The sequence below is a fragment of the Pseudorasbora parva genome, chromosome 3, assembly GCF_024679245.1.
Source record: "Pseudorasbora parva isolate DD20220531a chromosome 3, ASM2467924v1, whole genome shotgun sequence".
In the NCBI taxonomy this organism is placed as follows: domain Eukaryota; kingdom Metazoa; phylum Chordata; class Actinopteri; order Cypriniformes; family Gobionidae; genus Pseudorasbora; species Pseudorasbora parva.
In genome coordinates this window covers 7,177,566-7,195,724 of record NC_090174.1, presented here as the reverse complement: position 1 = coordinate 7,195,724, position 18,159 = coordinate 7,177,566, and the positions used below count along the sequence as shown (strand labels likewise).

General features: G+C 42.4%; 1 protein-coding gene across 1 annotated transcript in view; it reads right to left on the bottom strand.

The window, feature by feature from the left end:
• The window catches only part of flrt1a (fibronectin leucine rich transmembrane protein 1a), a 102,193-nt gene extending 95,057 nt beyond the window's left edge, over window positions 1-7,136 (bottom strand). The window contains 1 exon segment of the mRNA XM_067437715.1: window positions 6,738-7,136. The gene's annotated coding sequence lies outside the window, so the exon portion shown is untranslated.
• Window positions 7,137-18,159: the final 11,023 nt, after the last annotated feature.

Here is an 18,159-nt window from a genome sequence, read left to right as displayed (position 1 = left end):
AATATGCTTTCTATCATGCATATTATACATTTATTCATATACATTTAACGCATGTAACACACACAACATACAAAATAACATTCTAGTAACAACTTGCAAATTCAAAGTTGGGTTTGTATTGTGGTTATGCTTGTTATTTTGGTTTGTTTTGTACACGCACAGAATATTGGATGTAAATCTGTGACTGTAAGACTGCCTTCCTTTGGCAATGCCACTGTATCCTACTGCTAGCCAGCTGTCACCCTGTGAATGAAAAAGGGTTGGAAGGGGACAAAGACACACACCCATGTCTCACTTCTGTAACTCAACCTGACTCTGTTATGGTTTCTTGGTCTCTCCTCAGTCCTTTTCTCTTTTCAATCCTTTTCTCTGATGACACAAGCAGCACGGCTATTTACAACAGCCTGGCATAGACAGACAGAGAGGGAGGGGCATCTGTGCGAGCAAGGCGAGAACAACGGAGAGAGATCAAAGAAACATCACAACATGAGGGAAAAAAATCACAGATGGAGAGAGGGAGATAACTATAAAAGGAGGGAAATTATATTCACCACGAGAAGCCCTCTTAAAAAAATAAACCTTATAAAATAAGCATTTATACAGCCAAATCTAACAAGAGATGCCTATTGAGAAATTATTGCATCTTTGTCCTTGTTTGTCCTTTGTCCTAAATGTGGACTTCCTGTCTGCTTGTGTTTAAAATATAACAAAACAATAGCAGAATGTTGGCTGATAGCTGATTATTTGTATTGTTTACTGCTAGTATTGCTCAAATGCATTGCATTTTGGCACATACAGTAACTCAAATCATGCAGTTTGTTGCTATTACTTTTTGTTCAGGTTTATGATTACCTGCTCACAATAAAATATAGGAAGGGAAATCCCATGTACTTACATTGTAAGAGAGATCTGAACCAAAACTAAGGGAAAAAGGTCTTGTTGTGGGTCAGTTAGCAACTACAGTGAGAAGAACCACTGAGAACAAAGGTAATGTCAGACAGCACAATATGTTAAAATCCCCTTCTAACCCCCTTCTGGCATCTACATAGCAATACTGGAAACCAACAACAACACCTGTGCAAAAAACTGTTTGATTTTAAAGGAATAATCTTAAGTTTTTCTTTTTTCTAGTAGAAATATCTAAACGTTTTTACATCAAAATACATTTACTTTACAAAGTGTCAGCATAAAAACGGAAGTCTTTTCTTCCTTATTGTCATATATCTGAGTCAAATGGCTTCTTCAACAAGAGAAAATGTAGGATGGGACTTGATTTTATCCATCAGTAATTGATTAGCCTGGTCTTACCAGACTCTCGTACATTTCATTTGTACATTGAGTCTGGCCACTCTCCATTGACAAGCGTTTATTTCCGTGAAGGCGGGCACTCTGTTGAAGTTTAAAACTATTGGATCTGCCCTGAGCCACTCTGGATCTGCCATAACCAATCGCTAACGTTTGGTCGTGACGTATGTCACGCGACATGCGCCCCCTTCCCCTGTTTCACACAAATCCGTCAAAATAAATATGCACTTTTGCAGGCCCCCTCAGTATTAAAACCATAGGATAAAACTTAAAACTTGTGCATTCGGATTGTGATTTATTCACGTTTTGTGATCGGTGATCTGTAACATGATTGTATGCTGTAAATAAAATTATAAATAACGGACCAATTCAAATGTTTAAGTGCTTTTATTTTAATTTGTTTGAACGGTGATTAAATATATTGCTCTTGTAAATACTTGCCAGCGTTTTAAAGAAATACAAGTCTAGAAATGCATCCAAATAACAGCAACGCAACAGTATGGTGCTCTGCAGTGGTCAAAATAACTATAAACTGTGAATTTTGAAGTGATATATTGTTGAAAACTCAGATGTGAATTCGGACAGCAATTTCCTCACCACAGGTGTTTGTCAAAAGCAGTAGGTAACTCGGCCAGTTTACGCAGGTGGTGGGAAACGGACGGCAATAAAATCACCGACTAGCCCCTGTAAATGATGGCAATACCTTCCGACCCCACAAGAAACAGTTACTGTCCGAATAGGGCTTCAGCCAACTCCTTCACCACTAACGGAGCGAGTTGGAAAATCAAACTTTTCCTGAATTCACCCTGTTGGAGGGCCACAACACCATGGCCACCAATAAATCCCAGCAAAGATTGTTACTGCTCCAGCTTTAACTTCTGGATATTCGGCAGTGGTGCCACAACGGAATGAAATGAATGAATGAATGGCAGAACTACAACTCAAACTAGCGCACAACATCAGCGTCATCGTTCTCAGCCACTACCTCTGTTCGCTGATTGGACTGGTAAAAATTTGTTCGGAGAAAACCTAAGAATGCACGCAGTCCAGGAAGTACGTAGGCATGTACGTGGATCATTGTGGTTTGCTATTGGACGATCTTATGTGAGTGACAGTTGTCCAACCCCGTGTTACGCATCACATTTGAGCTTCACTGTTCAGTGATCAATGTTTAGGCCTAAATGTGAATAAAAGCCTAAATTAAATCTGTTCATCATATAAAGCAATCAAGTCTTATGGGTTTGGAACGACATGAGGGTGAGTAATTAAAGACAAAATTGTAATTTTTGGTGAATTATCCCTTTAATATTTAAGTCATTTTGCTTCTCGTGTAGATTAATTCAATATTTTTTGATATTTGCACCCCCCCACACACACACACACACACACCCTACCCACGACAGCGTTGCACTGTGCTTTGCATGCTTTTAAATTAAGAAATAGAACAATAATATTAATAGTAATAAAAGGGCGATGCGCTGAATCCATATGGAGGCAATACAGCATTGACCTTTTAACCAGCTCATATTCTCGAACCATATATTCACAATGGGGCCTTCAAATGTCTAAAATCATTTGTGGTGAAGGGAAATACAGAGACCTTCGGTACCCATCAGAGAGACCATAAATGATGCACATACTCATCCACATCCACCCTGACAGTCAGGAAGACTGAGAGAGAACATGTTTACAGTCAGGATGGTCCCTTGGATCTGGAAGAGCAGAAAACATGATCCATTCCCCTATAATAATCACCCCGAGATAATCACGGAGGGAAGCAGAGAAGCTCCTCACAATGAAAAGCAAAAGCAACATCTGAATTCTCAACAAATTGCTCCAAGTGCCAACAACTGTTATTGAGATAAGAATATTTTTTAAATGATTGATGACACCATGTCCTAAAGGCAATACATGAAGCTGTTTCAATGCATGGTCATGCTTGAAAAAGAATGAAATGTTTATGACTAAAATATATCTGAGTTATTTCTGCAGCATGGAGATAGGGCTTCGATTGTCCACCTGGACTTATTGACCCCTGATTTGAATATAAAAGAAAATGATCCATGCACTGATCAATATCCTTGGAGCTCTGCATCTAGACTTCAGAGAAGAATTCAACTGAAGGGCAGCTGAATCAATCAATCATGCATTCAATCTACATCACTAAGTAGAAGCAAGCAGTAGCATTTGCTTGGTATTTCAAGGTCTGAGAACAGGCACTTGCTGGCATTAAAGTTATAAAGTTTGTGCAATACTCTGAACCTAATTTGTTAAAAAGGCAGATGGTCTGTGAGAAGTAATCTTATGGTTTGGAGGCATCAGTCATATGTGACCCTGGACCACAAAACCAGTCATACTGTAAGTCGCATGGGTATATTTGTGGCAATAGCCAACAATATTGTATGGGTCCAAATTATTGATTTTTCTTTTATGCTAAAAATCATTAGGATATTATGTAAAGATCATGTTCCATGAAGATACTTTGTGAATTTCCTACCGTGAATATATAAAAATATAGTATTAGTAGTAATATGCATTGCTAAGGACTTCATTTGGACAACTTTAAAGGTGATTTTCTCAATATTTAGATTTTTTCCACCCTCAGATTCCAGATATTCAAATAGCTGCATCTCAGCCAAATATTAACAAACAAATAACAAACCATCAATGGAAAGCTTATTATCAGCTTTCAGATGATGTATAAATCTCAATTTCAAAAAACTGACCCTTATGCCTGGTTTTGTGGTCCAGGGTCACATATGTGGAAATGAATCTGATATAAATCAGATACATGCATTTGTGTCCATGTAAGCAAGATTGGATATTCCCGTCAATGCGAGTCAAACGTCACTGAAAAAGCGGTGGTGGCGAATGATGGCAACACCAACTGCGATCACATGACTCTTTTCAGTGGTGCAATGGGGAACGAAGGCTCAACCCAACGGAGTCATGCTGAAGTTTTATGTCTTTAAAGCCTTTAGGGCGACCTTTAAAAATAGTGAGGTAAGCAAAAACTTGAGTTATCATTTAATCTGCGTCTATTGCATATTGAGGTGTTTTTACTTCCTTTTCCAATATAAGATTTTCCAGGTCAGTACATCTACATTGGGTTGTTTCACCAAGTGAATGCAAATGCAGATATTGAATATGGGTCACTTTTAAAAGAAAATGTAACCTGGCCATCAAAAAATCATCGGATATTATTGACAAATCAGAATTGGGCGTCATAGCATTCAGTGTAAATGCGGCTAAAGTCATGTATGACAGATTTTAAGTCGTTATTAACTGAATAGCCCTCAAATAATACTTGCATGTACAGTTTACAAATGGTAATTAAAAGGTTATTGGGTATTCAGTGCTTCCCAGCCTGGCACAATACTTGACACACCAAATTCAAATATGTAAAGTGTAAATGAGGTTTAAATAGGCGGAGAGACTGTAATTACATTTCCGCCTGCCTCTCACAGAAAGCTATTGTATTGCTTTAGAAGACTTGTCATATGAACTACTTTTATGGTGAATTATTGTTCTTTGCGATGGATAAAAGCCCCCATTTCATTCACTTTTATTGTGTATGTTCTTCAAAACGTCTCAATTTATGTTCCATTGACAGTTTTTGAATAAACTGAGGGTGAGTAAACACTGACAGAATTTCCATTTATAGGTGGACTGTTCCTTTAAATGTTAACTTGCTGATGTCAAGATGTAGCCCAAGATATTGAGATGCAATGAATTGTTATTTAACTGTGAACCGTCTTGTTAGCGCCCAGTGGGAGAGCCAGAGTGTTACGCATGCAGGCAGAATCCTCGTTTATTCAACCACTCCAAATTTCCTGAAGCTCAAGGCCAGGGGATTATTCATTCAACAACACAACATTAAAGCCGTTTTAACCCGGCTGTGCCTTAAGAGGATATTGCTAAGGTTTTCCTATTGAATCAAGTCACATCTTATGTGGCCAGTATTTTGCTTCTCTGATAACACAGGTATGTCAAACTTTCATCTGGAAAATGTCATTTATGGAGCTAATAGCCTACTGATCAACAGTCAAACACATTCCCTGAATGGCAATCAAACGATGTTCATAATTAAGAATATATGTGAATGTCTGTTTATCAGATGTTTGTATGCACAAATTAAATGCCTTCCAAATGATTTGCTCTTTAGCAGAAACAGCATATTGGGTTATTAATGAATGCCTTCCGTTATGGTTCAGCCAATCCAGTTTCCGTTATCAAACTAAATCTTTGGTGAGTTTGATGTAAATAAATGTGTTGAAAGTGGTTTTCCAAAACCCTCCCAAATTTGGCTAACTTCTATATTCTAAATTTGGCTAACTTCTATATTCTAGTATATTCTATACTACTTTGATGTAAATAAATGTGTTGAAAGTGGTTTTCCAAAACCCTCCCAAATTTGGCTAACTTCAACAACACGCCCTCTTCCCAAACCCCAGCCCTCCAAAGACATGTCAGCCTACCCAATGAAAATAAAAAATGATTGACAGGCAAAGGTCCCGATAGGCAAAAAATGCACGGGCCAATCCCCTGACTCCTTTTTGCCAATGTTATGGCTGTCACAGGTGTGATTTCTCACCACACCCTGTTTAATGATATCTACCAGTTAGAAGGCACATTTTAGTTTTGGTGTTCACAAATATGCTTAAAGCTCCTTGAAAATATGATATGGCTGGGTTTTCATCAAATTAAATCGAAGGGTTTGTCAATAGACACCGTCCCCAGTTTAATGACAGCACCCGTGAACGCATGAGCACAATGTACTGCACTAGTAGAAAATGATATTTGAAGGCAGTCTAAACGCCAAGTAGCCTACTACTTGTACTTTAACCTGGCCGTCAAATAGGCTACGCTTCCACATTATGAATGGTAATGCTTCGCGCCATTGCCTGGTATCGCGCCGGGTTTATCATGAGGTAATGAACATCAACACACGCACATTAATTCCTATTTAACTTGTAATTCCTTTTTTTTTTGCGATTAAAACACCCATTTGTAACCCCCTCACGGGTTGCAACATAATGTAATAGAACGTTTTGTTAAAGGTTGGATTGTTATTAACTTAAATGCGCCTCACAACGCGATGCCTCTGCCGAAAACACACATGTGTACACGGAGCAACAATTAAACGATTGCGCAGAAACACATAAACACGTGTCAACAGCTCTTATTTTGTGCTTGTCGACTGTCGAGGTCACAATTCCGCAAAAAAAAAACAGCAATGGTGAAAGTCTCTCAGCAGTTGCTTTGTATGCTGTGACAGTTGTGCTTAATTTGACTGCGCTAAACGCGTCTGTTGTATTCCACTGGATTCACATTCATTTACACAGCAGCGATTTCGTGATAGCCTATCAATGCATGAAAACTGCTCACACTCAGCAAATTAAAGAGCAAAATAGAACATTATGACAACTTACCTTTTCACCAGAGAGCCCTTTTGCCTGGTTCTCCATCCATCTCTCCTTTACCGAATACAACGCTTTTTTATCATTTCCTCAGAATTGCGAAGTTCCACGCTATTCAAGCTGTAGAATTCAAAAATTAAGTTACGGTCCGCTGTAGCCTGTAAGTCATCATTAAAATCATAAACCCCCTGACTCACTCACTCTCTCTTCCTTTCACCGACCATCCGATATCGGCTATCGTTTTTCCTTTGCAATAAAATCCACCCGTGTAGTAGCTGCGTACCAATAAAACACTATATTAAATTAATTATACGTGCGTATTTAACGCTGCGACGAGAAACCGCTTCACATAACTTCATCGCCCTTTAATGCATCTTCTCCGAGTCCTCTGTCCTCCTCTCTGAGCATCACTTTCCCTTGTTAGTCCGGATGCATAATTCAACGCTCGTTTCACAGCGTAGCGATGTCCGATTCCGAAACGAATCATTCAATTGAGTCGGTTCATTGATTCATTTAAACTGATTAAGCAGGGGTCCTCAAACTCAGGAAAGATTAACCTACAAAGTTGAGCTCCAACCCCAAACAAACACACCTGAACAAGGTTGGAGACCTCTGGTCTAAAGCCTTATATTGTAAAGTGTAGCCTAATAGCCTAGGCTACTTTATTCTTACATTATTTTTATTAGGAAAGCTTTTAACTGTTATGTGTTGGTTGATTGTATTATTCTATATTTTTACTTGTTTCTCTTTTTCTTTTCTTTTTTTGGTTATTTTTCTCTTTTCCATTGTTGCACTTTGATATTCTTTGGAATGAAAAGTGCTTTATAAATAAAATGTATTATTATTATTATTATTATTATTTATTTATTTATTTATTTATTTATTTATTTATTTATTTATTTATTTATTTATTTTACAGTGTCCTTGTATGTTACATGTATTTACCATAGTGATAACAGTACATTATGCTATACATGCAACAACAACCCTCAACCAAACCCTAACCCTACCCTAACCTTATAGGTGCATGTAGTTAATTAATATTACTCAGTAGCTTAGTTAAATATATAATTACACTGTATCAATGGCACCGTAAAGTGTTACCAAGAAGGCTAACAGGTGACAAGTTGAATCCATAATCAACGAAACTATTGAAAAAAAAAAAAAAGTTAAGCAAGGAGAATTTGCAGGCTTCAAGTAGGAACACATATTTCTGCAAAATTTGGCAAACATTTTTTTTTTTTTTTTTTTTTTTTTTGAAATCTTAGTAAATAAATACCAGTAGACTATAATTGACTAAATATTTCTCACTGGGACCACTTTTAAACGGTGACTCGGAATAATCGAATCACTGAAATGAATCGTCTGAACGAACCGACTCACTTAAGTGAATCAGATTTCCCATCGTTAGAGAGCTTGCTGTATTGTCTCATTCGTGTCAGCTTGATTCGCCTGCCATTTCTCACCGATGTCAAGCGCAGGATGTTTCAGCGCCCCTTCATAAACCCAGACAGAGCAGGAGAGAGGAATAATAGCTTTATGTGCTTAGGAAGTGCAGATATCACGTAGTGACGGACGCGGAGCAGCAGAGGGGAGCGAGTCCTCCACAGAGAGGGGTTTCTTTGTTATAGTATCTGTATCTGAGCTTTAATCTAGAGATGTTATCTCTAAAAGCGGCACAATTTAGCAGCATGTAATTATTTTTCTCTATCTCAGTACCACTTTTTTATTATAGCCTACTGTTTTAAGTCAGTATAATAATCATACTCATATTTACAATGTAGCCTACTATTTAATGTGTGTGTATATATATATATATATATATATATATATATATATATATATATATATATATATATATATATATATATATATATATATATATATATTTCCTATATCAAAAAATTAGTATATCATGAAAAGGTTCTCTAAACGAGCTGTTAACCTAATCATCTGAATCAACTACACTGACAAAAATTTGGAGTGACATTTACTTAAAAAAAGCTAGGCAACTTTTTCCACACAGAAAGTGCTTGTAATCTTTACTCCGGCTATTCTAAGTAATATTTACTTACTAGAACCACTTATTTTTTATGTAAAATACACAAGTAAATTGCACTGGCAATACTCACCTATAGATTGTAACTTTCACTCAGATTACCATTGCATCCAATTACAAAACCCAAGTGAATATTGCTGATATTTCTGAGTTTTGCATGATGCACCCAGAATGCATTGTGGCATGAAGCATGTCACCATTGTTGAGATTCTTAGGCTGAATCTTGATATCTGTGTGTGAGAAAAGCTGTGTACAGTGTACAGTCTGTTATAAAATGTATTCAACTTTTCTGGTTAAAACTGTGCTGGATCGTTCCTAGAATAAAAAAAGGTTAAAAGTATATTGCTCATACTCAGGTATAAGATTGGTAAATTAAGCCACTACACAATGATCATATTCTGATCATCAAAGGCATCTGATTGTGTTTTCTTTGCTTTTCTTGCCATAGCAAACTCAGTCACAGCAGTGAGAGAAACACTAACATTAAATTCATCAAACTGCCCAACTAAAGAAAACACTAATCGCCATAATGGTGACATAAAAAAAACTCTATTAATTCTCAATAAGAAATTATGTAGCTTTAGCTACTGTTATTGTGATTAAAACTGCACGTTCAGTTAAATGACAAAACTTATAGAGAATAAGTCAGCCACATAAAAGCAACATCCCAAAATGACCGTCTCTGCCACCACTGAACAAGTGTGTTTTTTTTGTAAAATAAATAAATAAATCTGCGCATTTTCAAATGCACTTAGCTTTTCAGATTAAAATTTACTTAATATTTTAGGTGAATGCTGTGACTATTAAACATTAAATATTATTTGTAAATATATGATAAAATTTACTCATTTTTTCTCAGTTAAGTTATTGCATGAATAGACTGTGTACATTTTACTTAAGATATATAGTTCCAACTTAAACTTGATTTTACAATGTAATAATTACATGAATTAATGTAATAGATTTTACCATACCACAAAGTCATTTTTTTCAGTGTAATTAACTCTAAACACCTGCAAAAGATTCCTGAGGCTTTTAAAAACTCCCAGCCTGGTTCATTACTCAAAACCGCAATCATGGGTAAGACTGCCGACCTGACTGCTGTCCAGAAGGCCATCATTGACACCCTCAAGCGAGTGGGTAAGACACAGAAAGGAATTTCTGAACGAATAGGCTGTTCCCAGAGTGCCGTATCAAGGCACCTCAGTGGGAAGTCTGTGGGAAGGAAAAAGTGTGGCAAAAAACGCTGCACAACGAGAAGAGGTGACCGGACCCTGAGGAAGATTGTGGAGAAGGACCGATTCCAGACCTTGAGGGACCTTGATAAAACACAGTTGGTCCACTGTGTTTTATCAAGGGCAGGGTCAATGCAGCTAGCTATCAGGAGATTTTGGAGCACTTCATGCTTCCATCTGCTGAAAAGCTTTATGTAGATGAAGATTTCGTTTTTCAGCACGACCTGGCACCTGCTCAGAGTGCCAAAACCACTAGTAAATGGTTTACTGACCATGGTATTACTGTGCTCAATTGGCCTGCCAACTCTCCTGACCTGAACCCCATAGAGAATCTATGGGAAATTGTGAAGAGAAAGTTGAGAGACGCAAGACCCAACACTCTGGATGAGCTTAAGGCCGCTATCAAAGCATCCTGGGCCTCCATAACACCTCAGCAGTGCCACAGGCTGATCACCTCCATGCCACGCCGCATTGAAGAAGTCATTTCTGCAAAAGGATTCTCGACCAAGTATTGAGTGCATAACTGAACATAATTATTTGAAGGTTGACTTTTTTTGTATTAAAAACACTTCCCTTTCGAAAGGGAACTCGAGCTGCGTCAGTTGACGCTACGGGGAACGCCTTCAGCGTGACAGGTGTCTGAAATCGCTATCAAATCACAATCCTACTGACCGTCGGCAGCTGGTGATGTCATCACTGTGCGACCAGGAAGTATAAAAGGGCACCATCCCAACATGACGCTATCCTTTTTGTCTTCAGGGACTGTTCTGTCTGGTTCGCTAGAAAGTCTGTCTAAAAGTTTGAAAATGAAATGCACACGTAGAAGTAAGGGGGCGTAAAGGAAATGCGCTGATCTGTGTCCCAGGTTTCTCACGCCTGAGGACACGCACACCCTTTATGTGCTCTGCCTGGGGGAAGAGCACGCGCGGGAGGTTCTCGAGGGGGCTTCCTGCGCAAACTGCGAGCGTTTTCGACGCTCCGCTCTCACTTGGCCTTCTTCTCGAGGGAAGAAGAGCCAGCATCTGGGAGCGTTCCCGCTCATGCCGAGGCTGAGCGGTGCCGTCTGTCCTGGGGCTCCCAGATGGATCTGGCTCGTCGTCTGGAGAGCACAGTGCTCGCAGACGATCAGCCAGGTCGGGAGGGCAGGCTGACGGAGGAGGAGTTGGATGGAGACTCCTCCTCTTCGTCAGCCCGTGCTTTTCCAGTCGATCAGAGGATGGCTGTGGATAAGGAGGAAAATGAGGCAGAGGCCGAATCCTCCCAGCCATCCTGCCCCGTGTATGGGGAGCTGCTGGATGTGATGGGGCGCGCGGCGCTGAGACTTCAGCTGCCGTGGCAGACAGCCAGGGGAGAGGACGCCCGCCCTGACAGATTGGGCAATCGGTTTCTCCCTGACCATAGCCGCCCAGCTCCCGGGAGCCTTCCATTCCTCCCCGACCTTCATGAGCAGGTCGTGGGGGCATGGAAGAAACCCTACTCGGCGCGAATCCAGCGACATCAGGATTTTAATTTCGCTGATGTTGAGGGATTGGCCAAGGCAGGGTATGTATGATGCCGCCCATCGACGAGACGTTCACGAACTATCTCGCGTCCGGGCGGCCATCGGCACTAAGAGCTCCAGCCCTGCCATCAAAACCATTGAAGACGACTTCGCGTCTTAATGGCAGGGCATACACGTCGGCGGGTCAGGCGGCAGCGGCCTTGCACACGATGTCTGTGTTGCAGGCTTATCAAGCTGACCTGCTGAGGGACCTCGATCAGGGGGAGGGCCTACCCCCTGATGCGATGGCTGAGTGGCGCCGCACCACAGATCTCTCTCTCCGGGCGGCCAAACAGACAGCAGTCGCCATCGGACGGTCGAAGGTGGCTATGGTCGCCACGGAGAGGCATCTGTGGCTGAACCTGGCGGACATCGGGGTGAAAGAAAAGGCTTTTCTCCTCAATGCCCCGGCCTCGCCCTCTGAACTTTTCGGCACCTCCGTCGAGGCGGTGGTGAGAAGGTTCAGAGAGGTGTGGGCGCGCTCGGCGGCTTATAGAACTTGTATTCCGCTGAGGTCCGGGGTGGCGCCCAGGCAGGAGGGTGTCCCTGGCCCATCGATATCTGAGGATCATCGGCTGGGCCAACGTAGTAGCGTGGCCTCTCGTGCGCCCCCTCCGTGGAGGAGTAGGATGCAGAAGAGGCGGGACACCCGCAACAGGAGGAGGGACATCGGGGAGAAGAACCGCTTCCAGCGCCGGAAGCGAGGCGGTGAGTCTCCACCCCCGAGGGCGCGGAGAACGTAATGTTTTTGTCCCTTCCTTTAGTTTCCTTCTCTCCCCGGGCGCGCTTTACACCAGGCCGGGCGGGCCTATGATGAGCGGATGTGAGACTCTGACAGTGTGTGAGAGCGCCCCACCCTCAGGTTAGTGCGCCGAAGCATGCATGTTACATGAAGCGATGAGGCACTGAAGACAGTGGGTGAGTCCCCTTGTAGGGCAAACATTCTTTCTTTTCAAAGCCGTATGTTTGGACTCTATGCTTCCCTGAGTGCTGTTTTTTCTGCGAAAAGTGTGTAAAAAAAGAGAACAATTGGAGGAGTTGGGCATGTAGCGGCGATGTAAACTGATGTACGTTCTCCTAGCGAACTTTTTTAGCCGTAGCCACCTCTGGGTAGCGTTAGCACCTCTGCTAGTGAAATATCTAGATGAATATGTGAGGTTAGGCTAGCGCATGAACTGCAGTAAGGTCTGTCCCAGCCCTGTTTAGGGCCTTTGTTGTGGGATTATCAGACCGATGCTAGTGCATCAAGTTGGCCTAGGCTGTTGGTGGGATGGCGGTGGCAGCTCGCGGTGGCATATCACCCTGGCGGTTGCCCCGGGCTCCTGTCGGTAGTCCCGCAGGAGCTTTTTATCCCTATCCGGCCTCCCCACAGTTAGGGTCGTCCGGCCAATGCCCACCCCTCTTCTGCATTTGGGGTTGTTATTAATGCAGAAAGGTGTGTAGCAGAATGGATCGCGACTCGGCCAGTGGTCGTGGGGACGGGGTAGGCGTATCTTCGCGATGCCCAGTGAGACTGGTTTTGCTAGCCTCGCCCCCCAGAGCTAGTGTGGCCGCCACTTCCGGGTGGCCCCCCGGCTTGGTTCAGGAGGCAGGTGGTGTAAGTTGTACTCCTCACGCTTTAGAGGGTCCAAAGCGTTTTATGCTGCGTGCACTGTTGTGGGCATTGTGTTTTAGGTCCACGCTGGTAGGCACTGCCTAGGAGACTGCGCCGTCACAGCAGGCTTCTACGGGCCGCTGGGGCGGACCATCTACAGAAGGCCGGCTGGCGGGGAGACGCCAGCCGAGGCAGTCCGGGCAGTTAACTCTGGGTCAGGTGGTAGGCCTCAATAGGCCTCCCTGCGGGTGAGTTCCGGGTGGGTTCTCCCCAACGATGTCGGCTGCAGCAGAAACCTCGTCATAAGTAGGCCCCTTACAGCCTCCCTGGGGATGAGTCCCCAGGTAGTGATTGGATATCCAGTCCTCATCAGCCAGCAGACAAGCCACTGTCAGCCCGACTTTGAGGGCTCACTGAGTTTCAGCACGCCTCAGATGGCGTCCCCTGATGGGGTGACCTAGGCTTCCGACCATTGGGTGACAGGATCTAGGCTGCTTTAGGCCTCCTGTAGGGTGAGCCCCGGTTCCCAGGTCTTGCAACAGTGTGCGTGGGTGCTAGCCAGGCGGCTAGCATGGTCTGCTATCAGGGGCAGGCCGCTTCAGGCCGTCCTAAGGTCGTTTCCCGGCCCTGCAGGGTTTCCGGTGGGATTTGCCATCGGATAAGCACCGTCTGTCACCAGTCTAATAGGGAACTGCCATTCGGCAATAGGCCTCTCCAGGCCGCCCTAGAAGACCGGACTATACGTGGGCATCAAACAGGCCTCCCTGGAGGCGAGCCCCGGGGACACAGCAACCTCCGACAGTTTGCACATTGGCTGACAGGTAGCAGGCCTCTTCAGGCCACCTGAGGGTGAGCCCCCGAGCCGGGACGCTCGGTAGGCCAGTGTATTATGCTGTCAGGCCTTTCTGGCCTCTTTGGAAAGGGATTCCCGGACCAGGTCTCGGTGACAAGCTAGCCATTAGCATGGGTGGCTTCTGGGGTTATGGCCTCATGGGCCCCCTGAGGAACCAGTAACGCCACCTTCCTGCGGCTCTTAACAGCTAGCACTAACGGTGCCAGGTAGAGGCGCCTCTTGGCCTCCCTGGGGGGGGGGGACGGTTCCCTTGAGCGGGAACGCATAACTGGCTTTGTGCTGACAGCTATCGACTGCCCGCCGGTGGGTCCCGGCCTTGGCCGGTATAACTCAAGGGCGGGCTCATGCCCTAGCACGACGAGACTCCGTTTCTGCTGCGCAGTCCCTTCAGGACAGGGACTGGCTAGCCTACAGCATGGTTTACCTACCAGGCTGGCTTAAGAGCTCCCCTCATTGAGGGTCGTCTGCAAGCTTACGGCCGCTTGAGTCTGATCAGACGGGCAGGCCCCCCTCGGGGCCTCCCGGTTAGATCAGTCCATAGGCCTTTTCAGGCCTCCTGAGCACCCCTGTAATAAATGTGTTCAGTAGATCCTAGGATTGAGCAGAAGAGACTCCACTTGCTGGCAAGGGTATGAAGCATTAAACTGAGTACTGCTCTCCAGGATTCCCTTCTCCGAGTTCCGGTCTGAGGAGGACATTGCCAGTTTGCAGTCCTTCAGTCTGGATGCTCACGAGTAAGAGCGATGTCCGGAGGCTCTGTTTTACAGACAGGGTTGGCCAAGCTGGGGTGTCCCACAGAAGTGATGCCAGGTGAGGCCTCCCTGGTGGCGTTCGGTGAAGGCTTCCCTGAATAAGTGACGGGCTGGGGCGCCCTCGGGTCCTCTAGCCACATTCCCTTAAGGGACTCCTTCCGTCGAAGTAGTAGGTCCCAGGCCTTTGAGCAAGCCGAGGATAGGAAACCTCAGTTAAAACTTAATAAGGTTCTCTCTTAGGCATATAGCTTGGGCTATGACCATAGTGAATGATGTCACTGGCAGTCTGTGTGGCTGGAGGGGGAGTGGTTCAGACTTTCTTCGAACTCTCGTCCAGGCAGTTCCCACTGCCCCTCAGCATGGTGGCGTGGGTATATCGTTCCCTGTAGCGTCAGCTGATGCAGCTCTAGTTCCCTTTCGAAAGGGATGTATGTAACCTTAGTTCCCTGAGAACAGGGAATGAGACGCTGCATCAGATGGCCATGTTTCAAGGTGTACCTGCCCACAGTCCCTTCAGACGAAACGGATAGCGTCATGTTGGCACGGTGCCCTTTTATACTTCCTGGTCGCACGGTGATGACATCACCAGCTGCCGACGGTCAGTAGGATTGTGATTTGATAGCGATTTCAGACAACTGTCACGCTGAAGGCGTTCCCCTTAGCGTCAGCTGACGCATCGTCTCGTTCCCTGTTTTCAGGGAACTAAGGTTACATTCGTAACGGGGGACGTTTTCTTTTATTGGTCGGATGAAATATGCTAATTTTTTTAGATTTATTAAAACAATAAAAGACCTGAAATATTTCAGTTGGTGTGCAATGAATCTATGTTTTAGTCGTGTTTATTACCGACAATAAATGTAATATATATATTTGTGAACTGAGCTTTTTATTATAAGTTGACTTTATAAATCTGTATAAATTAGAGTGAATTAAAACAACATGTTTAAATTTGACTTTGAATTATGTTATGTAACTAATAACCTGTATGCTGCTAGCAGAGAACAGGTAGAAATAACCTTGATATTGCACTAACAATAGCTAATTTATTGTTAATTAAAGAGAGCAACATATTTTATATTTATAATACATGCAGAAATTCACATCACAACCTGACCTCTACTCTTCTGCACAAAGCTTCAACATAACAGAAACTCTTTCAAATTTTAAACATAACTGAGCATTAAGCATTAATGCTTCCCATCACTTAAAACACATACAATAACACATCATTTCAATATTAATGCTCCATTTCCAGCCAGATGCAAAGCCTACTGGGAACTAACAAGTGAGCTAATTCTCTTAAAATAATAAGTAGCCTTTTCCCCTTAATTTTATAAGCAAAATTGCTTAAATTTAATTTTAAAATATGGGAAATGTATCTCTTGTTTTTATTAGAGAAATATTCTCAATATTCAAACACTTCTGAACCACACTTTCTTAAGAAAATATACACTATTTTTTATTATAAACTTAATATATTTAGGAAAATCACAAGACTCTGTTTTTACAGTGTAGCCTATAAATTCATCTGCAACCATTAAACTAACTGCTTGCCCATTAACCATACAAATGCAATAAATTATGTGCTCATGATAAAGACTTGATGGGATAATGTATGTGAGTATAAAGACTTGATGGGATAATGTATGTGAGTATACAGACTTGATAGGATAATGTAAGTAAATATAAAGACTTGATGGGGTAATGTATGTAAGTATAGTCTGGCTGTGGCTAATGCAACTGAGTTAACTTGAACTGTTCAGCTATTGTGATGCACAGGTCCGGGTTTACTTCATATTGTGACATAGGCACAAACATTTCAGACATACATGTTTTCTGTCATTAGAATGGCTGTTTCTGTATTTACTCAAAATACTCTGTTTTTTTTATATCCTTGCATTGCAAACAAGCAGAGATGGTCCACCAAAATGTGTCTGGCATTTCATTCATGATAAAGGCAAGGTGGAGTTATGACCTCGTTGACTGGCAGTTTGAGTAGCCAATGGAGTTATAAGGTTTAGTCACATGCTCTTTTTAAGAATCCCAGACAGACCTAAAGGGTGACCAATAGTTTATGAATTATGGGTGAATGGAAAAATCAAATTTAAAATATATTAATTTACTAATTGTCTTATAGTGTTTTACCATAAGAGTGAAATATGATTATTTCTCCTTATTGTAATTGCCCCCAAGGATGTGCGAGTACAGATGCATAAACCACAATGCAGTTATTCATATCTTCATATTTCCACAGTGGATTGTACCCATTTTCTTAGTGGTACAGTCGTCCTTGTGAGCGTGTGGGCATCATGCCCAAGAGGCGATTGTTATGATGTGAGTTTGAACTCCCAAAGAGGGTTAAATGTGCACACTCAAAGCCTCAACATAAGATAATGAAATAAACATATTTCAAATAAATATGAGAAGAATACAGAACACACCCTACAGCCAGTATGCCTTTTATATTTGCATATATCTATAGTCGTTTGAAGTAAAAATATGCTGAAAGAGCTGCTGTAAATGCACTAGCATATGATCTGGTGACCCTGTTTAAAAATGATAAATGGCTTGTCATTTTAAGGTTAATTGCATCTCTATTATGCTTTGTTAATATTACTGTCAGTAGGAATATTTGCTTCTCAGTGGAAGGAAATGAGAATTCTCTAATGGTGATCACTTTACATAGTAGATCAACTTGCTTTTCCGTCATAAATAATTTTATGTTGATTTTACAGCTGACTTTTTTTTCAGGTGTCCGACATCAATGGAGTATCAATGGAGGATGGGCGGGGGGTACCTTTCAAGCATCCAAGATGCCCTAACAACCATATAGCAACACACTAAAATAATAGTCAGAACACATTAACAACTAAATAGTAATACCCTGACAACTACACACAACGTTCTATGATTGTGGTTGCAAGTTTTCCAAGCAACACAATATTTTCAAGCAAATATCTTTGCAAATAATCACACGCTTCACCTTTAAAAAGGCTATTACAGTGTCTCCATTAATAAAGGTTGGTGTGGCTGATGTACTGTTAGTTTATGAGATTGAGGCCATGTTGTGTTCTCCACAGGAAGCACTGCTCCTTTGAGACGAGTCCATCTGTGGTGTTCTCCACACAGGTAAGCTTATTCCCAAAACACATTAATGATTTAATGTATGTATTTCATGAGCTGCAATATGTCATATGCAAGCCCTTGGAGAAAAACATATGCAATGTAGGTTTTGCTGCTCTCTATCTCTTCCTGTTCCTCTTTCACATAATATAATATTGACTATAGAGTGAAGGTGAGGTCACTGGCTGCTCATCTTTTTTCTTGTCCCTTTGTCCCCTACCATATGTTTCCTTGTCAAATTATCAAGATGCTGCTAAACTTTTATATTATACCAAAAA